This window comes from Mustela erminea, chromosome 4 (genome assembly GCF_009829155.1).
Source record: "Mustela erminea isolate mMusErm1 chromosome 4, mMusErm1.Pri, whole genome shotgun sequence".
Taxonomy (NCBI): domain Eukaryota; kingdom Metazoa; phylum Chordata; class Mammalia; order Carnivora; family Mustelidae; genus Mustela; species Mustela erminea.
In genome coordinates this window covers 26,793,587-26,802,683 of record NC_045617.1, presented here as the reverse complement: position 1 = coordinate 26,802,683, position 9,097 = coordinate 26,793,587, and the positions used below count along the sequence as shown (strand labels likewise).

The window sequence follows — 9,097 nt, the reverse complement described above, 5'->3', positions numbered from 1 at the left end:
ACTTGTAAGTGCCGAGTTGGCTGTTCACTATTGCACGGTACCTCCAGAGCGTTTGTTAAGCGGAAGACGGCCGGCGCTGAGGATGCGATTTGATACCTTCTTACGGTTTCGCTCCCGCCTCCCTCCAGGCGCACCCCAGGGACCTCCGCCTAAGGCTCTCCCAGGATCAGGCGCAGCGCGCTGTGGGATCAGAGTGACAGGCCCGGACACTCGAAGCCTTCCCTGGAGCAGCCGGCGGCGACGACCCGGCGCGTCCACACCCCGCGCGGGAACGCGCCCTTCCAACAGCAGGAGGCGGCGCGCCTCCCCCGGAGCCGGCGGGGAAAGCTCTGCCACCGCCGAGCACACCAACCCAGCCGGAGAATGAATGGAAAGTTCAATCTCGCGCGCTCGGCGCGGGCAGCCAATGACGCGGCCGGGAGCGGCGGCGGGCAGGTGTGCGCGTGCCGCCGCCTGACGCAGGCTCGAGCCGAGCAGCCCGCCGCCGCCGCCGCCGCCGCGCCCGCGGCCCCCCTCCGCCCCCCGGCCCGGCCCCCTCCTCCCCGCGCCCAGCCACCCGCCGGGCTGCGGCGGCGGAGCGGCGGCGACAGCAGATTCCGCGCCGGGCAGCCGCGCGCCGCCCTCGCTCCCCGGCCCCTCCGCACCGCGTCTTCCCCTCCCGCTCACAATGTGCTGACCCTCCCGGCCCCGCCGCGCGCATCCCGGGTCTCCGGCCGCCGCGCTCCCTCAGGAAGTGACAGACTCCAGGCCCCTTCCTCCGCCCCGTCCCCCCGGACTGAACGCCACACACGTACTCACACCCTCTCTCCCGCTCACACCCGGGCTAGCGACACGACCATGAGGCCCCGGAGGTAAGCAGCGCGCCCCGAAGCCGGGCGAGTGCGAGTGGGGCCGGGTGTGCGCGCGGGTGCGGACGCCGCTCGCGGCCCCGGGTCTGGCACGTGAGCAACGTCGAGGGGAGCTCGGTGCCGGGGAGCAGGAAGAAAGGAGGAGGCGCGAGCGCCAGGGAGGGGAAAGGACAGGGCAAGGTGGGGAAGTGACAGGTCTCGCAGCAAGTTGTCGTGCGGGAACCGGAGCCGCGTCCTTCCTTCTCCGGCCCTGATTTATTGCCCCCGTGTTACCACTGAGATGCGGGCGGTCGATGTACTTCCGGGTTCACACCTTTCTCTCCCCGCTCTGTGCCGCTGGGTCGGCGCTCGCTGTCGGCGCTGCGTCTCCAGCGCGGCCGCCCAGTCTCTGCGCCGCGGTCGCCGCCCGCCGCTCGGAGCCGGCTGGAAGCGGGAGGGCCGGGGCAGGGAGGGGGCGCGGGCGACTCGGGTCGCGATGGTGCGGCGCCGGCTGGGGTCCCGGCGGCCGGTTCCCGCGGCTGGTACCGGCGCCTCGGACACGCGGGGCCGCACCAGCAGAGGGCGTCCGCACCTGCCCTTCGCGCACTTCGCCAGCGGTGCTGCTTTGTAACAGGCAGGCGTCGGGGATCCTTTTTGCTTCGGTAGTGGTGGTATAAATTAATGAATTAAAACTAAGGATTTGAGGAAAACGGAGAAAAACCCACTGGATTTAGGTTGCGTTTGATAAGGAAAAAAACCCCGATGCATTCGCAGGAGCATTAACCGACCACTGACTGGAACATCGGAAGCGGTGCATTAGGAAGATTTGTACTGCAAAACTTTTTTTTTTTTTTTAATTGCACGTTGGTAAATATTGAGTGTTTTCGAGTAACATCTTACAGTATGTATTTAGTGTCCTCATTGCGGAAATTTCTTAAATGTAAGTAATAGTCCGCCATTTTGAATTGTTTCATGTAACACAGACTGAAATCTTAGGTTCCCGTGTTTCTTTGAGTTCCTTTCTGTTCTTTCTGTGGATTTGTTTTCATCCCATACGTTTTTAAGGTTACCAGGTATGATTACCGTTCATAGAACTAAATTCTCCACTGAAGATTTTTTATCTACAGCTGTTAATGCAGTTATATTACTGTTTTATTGTTTTTATTTCTTAGTCGCAAATATTGTGGAAGTTAAAATTATACACGGCAACTCATGTTAGAATGAATTTAAAACATTTTACAATATCGGTGGATTTTTGTGATTTTTACTCTGATCAAAAAAAATCCTCATATTTCCTTTTTGTCCAGATGATTATCATAGTTAGCTAGGTGACATGTAAAAATGCTTTCTGAAACGCATTGGTTGGTATAGCAAAATTTTAAGTCCAACAGTAAGTTATGAAACATCACAATTTAACTTTATAAAAGATTTCAGGGGAACTTTAAAATTTAAAATTACATTCTTGGAAATTTATGCCAGTTTATGTGATTTTCAAAATACAAATTTGTGATGAAATTTATGCCATTTTTTTCTGCTATGGATATGCACATATGTGAGAGGAGTTATACTGTAAGTTAACAACAGAACGCGTAATAATCAGTATTCCACTTAGATTAATAATTAGACATTTGTCCATTTGGGGGTGAATTCTTTCTTCCCAAATTATTTATCTCTGAATGTATAAAATAGGACAATACATCATGCCTAAATTTACTGAACATTTTCAGGAATTAAACTCATACAGGCCTCTTTCTAGTACTTGGTAGGGAGGGGAAGATACTACAAATGAATAAAATGCTTTATTTGACTTTTCTGTTTTGCAAATGGGATCATCTGATCATTGCTTGATAATAAAATGTTAAGAATTTAAGTGTCTGGATCAATTTGTAATGCATATTGGTTATAAGAACCGTTTATAGGTGCTTCTCTGCCAACAGATCTGGAACCAAATGATTTGAGGATCAGTTCTCATTAATCCTTGTCCAGTTGCAGTATCTTATTATCTGTCTATGCCAAACTTCTTTCAGAAACAACGAAAAATTTGTTGTGAAATTAATCAGGATTTAAATTAAAAAATCTTTGTTAAGCGGGAAATACACTAGACTTTGTAAGTGAAGCAAATTGAGTGTTAATATGGTAGTGGTCAAAGTCAGTCTTCAGAATGATTTAAAGTGTGTTGCACATGTAAATTCCAAAAAACACCAGGATTTTTTTTACAAAAAAAAATTTTTGTAAATTTTTTTAAAGTTTTTTAAATCCTATTTACTCTGAAGAAAAAGATTAAGCGGATCTTACCTCTCTGATAGTTTGATACTGTTTGCTATCTGATCATGTATAACTTTTTGGTATTTGTAACACCTTGCTATTATAATTTATAAACTATGAATAAAGGAAAACTAAGTTTTAAAATAAAACATACATGCCAAACAGTCCTCGGGTTTAGGACTGATGTCTCTTTAAAATAATTAAAGTGCTATTCATAAATACCAGTTTTGGGGACAATATTAGAAGGCTCCAGTCAGAAAATGACCTATAAACATTTATCTTAATTCATAGCTGAGCTGATTTTAAATAATTTAAAAATTATTCATAGATGAAACAATTTAGAAGTAATTGATTATGAGAGGGCCATTGCAAATTTTTGTCAGCTAAAGAGTTTTCTTATTTGATAATTTCTAGTGGAATCTTAATTCCTTTTAAAGTTCTGTAAGTCTACAAATTTCCAGTTTTAATGTTTAAATGCTTAGAACCTGTACCTAATTTTCTTGCCTTTTAAAGGAACTATATTATCTTTTTAAATAAGTACTGTTTTTGATGAGCCACAAGAAAAAAAGATTTTGTAGCTTGCCACTCAGAACAATGAAAATTTCTTATTAAAAAACTAAGATTGATTCATGTGAACATATATAGGAATATATGAAATATAGACTCACATTGGTTTGCCCACTGTGTGCATGTATACTCTGTTGTAGTTCTCTGACACATTGACTCTATAAAGTCGCTGACCATAGTGCTGAACCAAGACAGCCATATTGGTCACTGCTAAATCTGACTGAAAACTGTACACAGAAATTGTATAGAGGTTCAATTACATCATCACTGTAGGAAATATATACATTACATTTCATACATATTTTTATGTATTCTTTTTACCCAGCTGTATTGAAATGAACCAGAAATTGTGATAGAGAAGTTTTATTTCTTAAGTATATTAATTTATTGTATAAAATTGATTTTGAATAATGTCAGTAAAATCAATGGGATCAATGCTAGAGTTTTTTCCTTTCTTCGAAAGCTGTCACTTAGATGAAGACAAGGTTTTAAAACCAATTTAAGCAACAAATGAGTTCTCGAAAACTACACTTTTAGTTGATAACCACTGTAAGTTTGAGTAAGAACTTGATATTTGTGTTTTTATTCTGGTTTATATTCTGGCACTATCAAAATCAACATGACAACTTGTGATTATTGAAATTAATAAAGTTAGAAATCACTCAACTAAATTCTACTTAGAAACAAAAATATAAGCAATTTCTAAAGAAAGAGAAAAATATAAATTTTGAAATTATAATGATCTTGATTTAGCACTTTGAGGAAATTTTCTATTGTCTGAAGCAGGATAAACACCAGGCTGATATTGCTTACAATATTATTGAGTTTTATACTCTGTGAAATGAACACTAGTGTGAAACCATTGTAGAAATTACCTGAAAAGGAATGTTGTGATACATTTAATATTTTTGTAAAAAGTACTATTTTAGGCCTAGAACTTTGACATTATTTTCTTAAAAATAGAATGGGTTGATATGCAGGATCATCAAATTAAGGGTCAAAGGTGACAAACCAGGACAAAGGGCATGCAGCTCATTTTCAAGCAATCAGTTTCTAGTTTTTTCATGGCTGAACAAAAGCTTAATTATATAGAAAAAAGGACTTAGTGTTAAATGACCAGTTCTAATGGTGGAAAAACATGTTTTAAATTTGCTGCATATTTCAAATCACTGTTTGTTATTTGGGAATTCAAGAACCAAAATGCTACTTTTATATTTTTCAAACAATTGTTTTATGTAACATTTTTTTCAGATTCTTCAAAAATATTTCAGCTAAAATATTCTATGCTGTACAGACTGAAAAGAGATTTTACTTTTTCTGTAGTTTTAATTTTTTTTGAAAAAAATCTGTAAATTGTTTTATCTTTTTGCATTGTTCTCTTAGTATATAATCTTCTCTGCTATTTAAAATCCTATTATTTTTACTTAGTATTACATTTATTACACCATTAGATCACTGGCAGTGAGGTAAGGGTGAGCAACCTCTAAAACATTTCTTGATCTTTGTTAAATGTTTATTGAAAGTATTTCAAATGCACTGAAAGTTCTCATTTAGTCATTACTCTCTTGTGATATAAATTTTTAACCATTAATATTGTATATTAAAACTTAAAATGTATTATCAAATAAAATTGTTTTGTTAATACTGTAATTAACTGGAAGTGTTTAGGTTTATTTAGAGGCATTTTTGTTTACCATATCAAGAAGCTACTCTAAAGTTTTCATCTTACAGATATGGTGGGCCTTCAAAGTGTATGTGATTAGCTTCATAAGACAGGAATTTTGCCATTATTTTGATTCTTTAATCTAAAACCACTATTGTTTTTTACTCAGTGTAACCCCAAGAGTGACTCAACTATGAGCTTTATTATAAAACTATTCTTTCTTACGGTGAAAAATACAGTTTTCATTAGCAAAACTGGCAGCTGTGCCTTAATTATGCTACAACATTCACATTCAAGTTAAAGAATTATTTACCAATTAACGTTTAACATAGTGCCTTTAAACGGTCTTGACAGTTTGCCAGTTGAATTAAGTTATTTATTGAAGTTTTTTATTTTCCCAGAATAAAATTTTTTTACTATAGTATTTGAAGAGGTTGCTAGAGCTGCTCATATTTTATGTGAAACCAATAAAACTGCAGTTTATAAAATGGTTGTGAAAGTTAAATTCATCTCTGTATTTCAGCTGTATTATAGATATTAGCCTCTAAGGTTAAGTGTTTACATAATATATTATAAATAGTAAAAAGTAATATAATTTACTTCATAAGTATAAAAATGCAATTTTAAAATGTTTTCTTAAAGTAATAAAAATTCATTCTTCAAGATAATGTTCTAAGCATTTTAAGAAATGGGAATTTTCCTGTGTTACCATTCCAATAACAATGGTTTTTCAAATGTGTAAAGTCATCTGGAAATATTTGTTTTACCTTAGTTTGAAGTAGGGAATTTTCTTTGATTTTTCTGTATCTGTGTGTAGATGAGAATACAGCATTTTCAGTTTTATCTAAAATTACAGTAGGATATTCAATGAAATTACAAAATGATATATCCTGATTTTACTTGGGCAACATTTGAACTTATCTATTGACTCAATTTGCAAAAAAATAATTACAGTGAAGGGTTTTAATACATATTAGCATTCCTTTAGAGAACAGAGTAAGAAAACATTTTCATAAAGCATACACATTGACTTTAATATTGAACTTCTATATCTAATATTTTATTTCAAATGTGTATATGTTATATTTAAGTTGCAATAAACATAAAAGTATTGTGCTTTAGGCTTTACTGTAGTGTTTATGTAGAATGTTATATGATCTTAAATAGTCATTTTTTAAAAGCTTTCCTCCCAAGTATTCTAAGAAGGAAGAGTCACGTTGCTGCCTATTTTGCTTTCCAAAGAATTTATTTAGTTCATTGATAATTGAGATATATTGTAAATAGGCTAATTTTTGTTATAAGCCATAAAGTGAATATTTTATTTAGTAAACTGTAATGTACTTTGCATTTACATATACTGATAATAAGAGAAACAAAATTTGTTATTTTAGATATCTTTTTAAATGTAGAGAAATTATAGTGATGAGAATAATGAAATAATTTTCCTTTTATTATAGTGAATATTTTTTATTGCTAAATTGTTTTTTGGCAACTTAAAGTAACTTCTTTTAAGAAGTAAAAACTAACATGATGTAAATTGAATTGAAATAAAGTTCTGAGTAATATGTAGTAGCATTTTTTATTTATTACTACTCAATTCTTTGGGCTTAAGAACTTGGCAATTTTAAAATAAGTTAGAGCATATAGTAAAGAATAGTTTTCTTTCACATTGAATAGTTAACAATAATGGATTAATAACAATATGTAAAGTACTTGAGAAGAATGTTGTTACATATTTTAATAGAAGGAAATGTGAAATCTAAGAATGTAGTAAATAGTGATTATAAGTTAAGCAATTTTATAATAGTATATGTATATATAAAGTAAAATTATTGAAATCGCTTCATATGTGTATATTTCACATTAGCAATTGTCAAGTGATTAATTGCCTATCACATTCTCTTTTATGAAAAGATGGTTTTAAGAAAATTTTGTATACAAGTCCATTTAATTCATAAAAGCAATCCTAGAAATAGTCTGCTGGAGTTCAGAAATTTATTAAGTCAATTGTTCATTAAAAAATATGTATTGAACACTAAAGAATGTTGGGATTACAATGATGAGCTAAATATACACAGTCTCCTCCGCCCTTTACCATTACAGAGCATAGCGTCAAGTTGGGACAGGGAACATTTTCATGGGCTATTACGGCCAATTACAGTACAGTATTATATGGGAGAGGCATTGTACTCAGTATGGAACAATAAGAAAAAGACATCTAAGTGGACATTTAAATGATTAAGAGATTATTCTAGTGAAGGAGCAGAGAAGGGTATTTTAGGATATCACAGTTTCAATTAGATTTTTGTTTTCTAAAATTTACCAAAAACTTAATATTAAATGAAAATACCCATGTATGAAATTACAAAAAGCTGTTTTTGGAATTTTCATGCATTTAAAGGCTTATTTTTTATTCTTTATTATTCATGTCAAAATGTAGTCACCCATAGTAAAGATAGGAACAGTTAACATTTGTCTCATTCCTAAAATAGTTGTTCAGTAAACACTGGATGGTCAGATTTTAATATCCATCTTTAAATTTAATTCTATTTTTTTCCTACCCTTGTTTCTGAAAAGTTTTAAACTATTACCTAACCTCAATACGGTATATTAATGTCAAAATAATTCCATCTTACTTTTTTTTTGAAAGGGATGATAATATTAAAACTGCCAAAAAAACCCCCAAAACCAAAAAAAATTATATGTCAAGTTTAAATAATGAAAAATCTGAATATCTTCATCATTCAAACTTATAGTAGCATTTAGCTAACTTTCTTACACCATTTGATTTTCACTTTATTAAATCTGCCATTTATAATTAAATGAATTATTTGAAAAAATTTTAGACAAATCCGTATTGATTTTTACACGTCTTTCGAATATCTTGGTTTGAACTTTTCTGTAACTATAAGCACATAGAGAAGATCAAACATAGGCTGTGGGTTTTTAGAATAGGAAAACAGGAGCTAGGGTTTGCTGAAATTTATGTACAATATTTAAGTACACTCCCACTTAGAGGTACAAAACAAAACAATATAGGTTCGATACCAGGGGAAACTATTTCAATAAGTTTTAATAATGAATTTTGTTAACTTTAGGGTCTGTCATTGTCTTCTGTCTTTTGGTTGTAAACACAGGATAACTGAAGGATTTAATATACAGGGGTTCACGTGCCTTTGGTTCACATTCTTCCTCTATTCTTTCCAAATCTTGCTCAGTGGAATAGTCATCCTTTGTAAGAAGAATCTTGGGTCAACATTCAGTAGAACCCTGCACTTGGAAAAGCCTTCACTTTCGTTTTCAGAAGAAAATTAGATTGCAACTTAAAGAATTTACACATAATGGCTTATTTTTTGTGAGTTGATATGGTAGATGTAGTGTATAAAGGTTGGTTAAGGGAAGAAAGACAACCCTGGGTGGTAGCAGGTGAGTGGATGCATGTTCAAACCAATCTATTTTCCAAACCTCCATAACTCTAAACCCAGGGAAAAAATGATAATTCAGTGGTCAGCAGTTTCTCTTCCAATCACTATACTTCATTACCAGGTAACCTCTTTATTTCAAGTTTTATTGTGTCATGAGATCTGCTAGTGGATGTATTAAAAACATTAGTATTTTCTCATATTTTTGAAATAAAACTGTTTTTTTCTTTTTAAGTTGTAGGTTCATATATCTTAGATACTTTTAATTAAATATACTTAGTGATTAAGCATACTACCATTAAAGCAATTTTTTCTCACATAGTATATAAATGTAATGGACCCAATATGAATGG

General features: G+C 36.0%; 1 protein-coding gene across 4 annotated transcripts in view; it reads left to right on the top strand.

The window, feature by feature from the left end:
- Positions 1 to 577: 577 nt before the first annotated feature.
- LIN28B (lin-28 homolog B) overlaps positions 578 to 9,097 on the top strand; it is a 140,768-nt gene continuing 132,248 nt past the window's right edge. For 2 of the 4 annotated variants that reach the window (XM_032338940.1, XM_032338942.1), the window contains exon 1: positions 578 to 851. The gene's annotated coding sequence lies outside the window, so the exon portion shown is untranslated. Of the gene's footprint in view, positions 852 to 1,462; positions 1,768 to 9,097 lie in introns of those variants that run through there. The other 2 variants (XM_032338941.1, XM_032338943.1) reach the window with 1 other exon arrangement.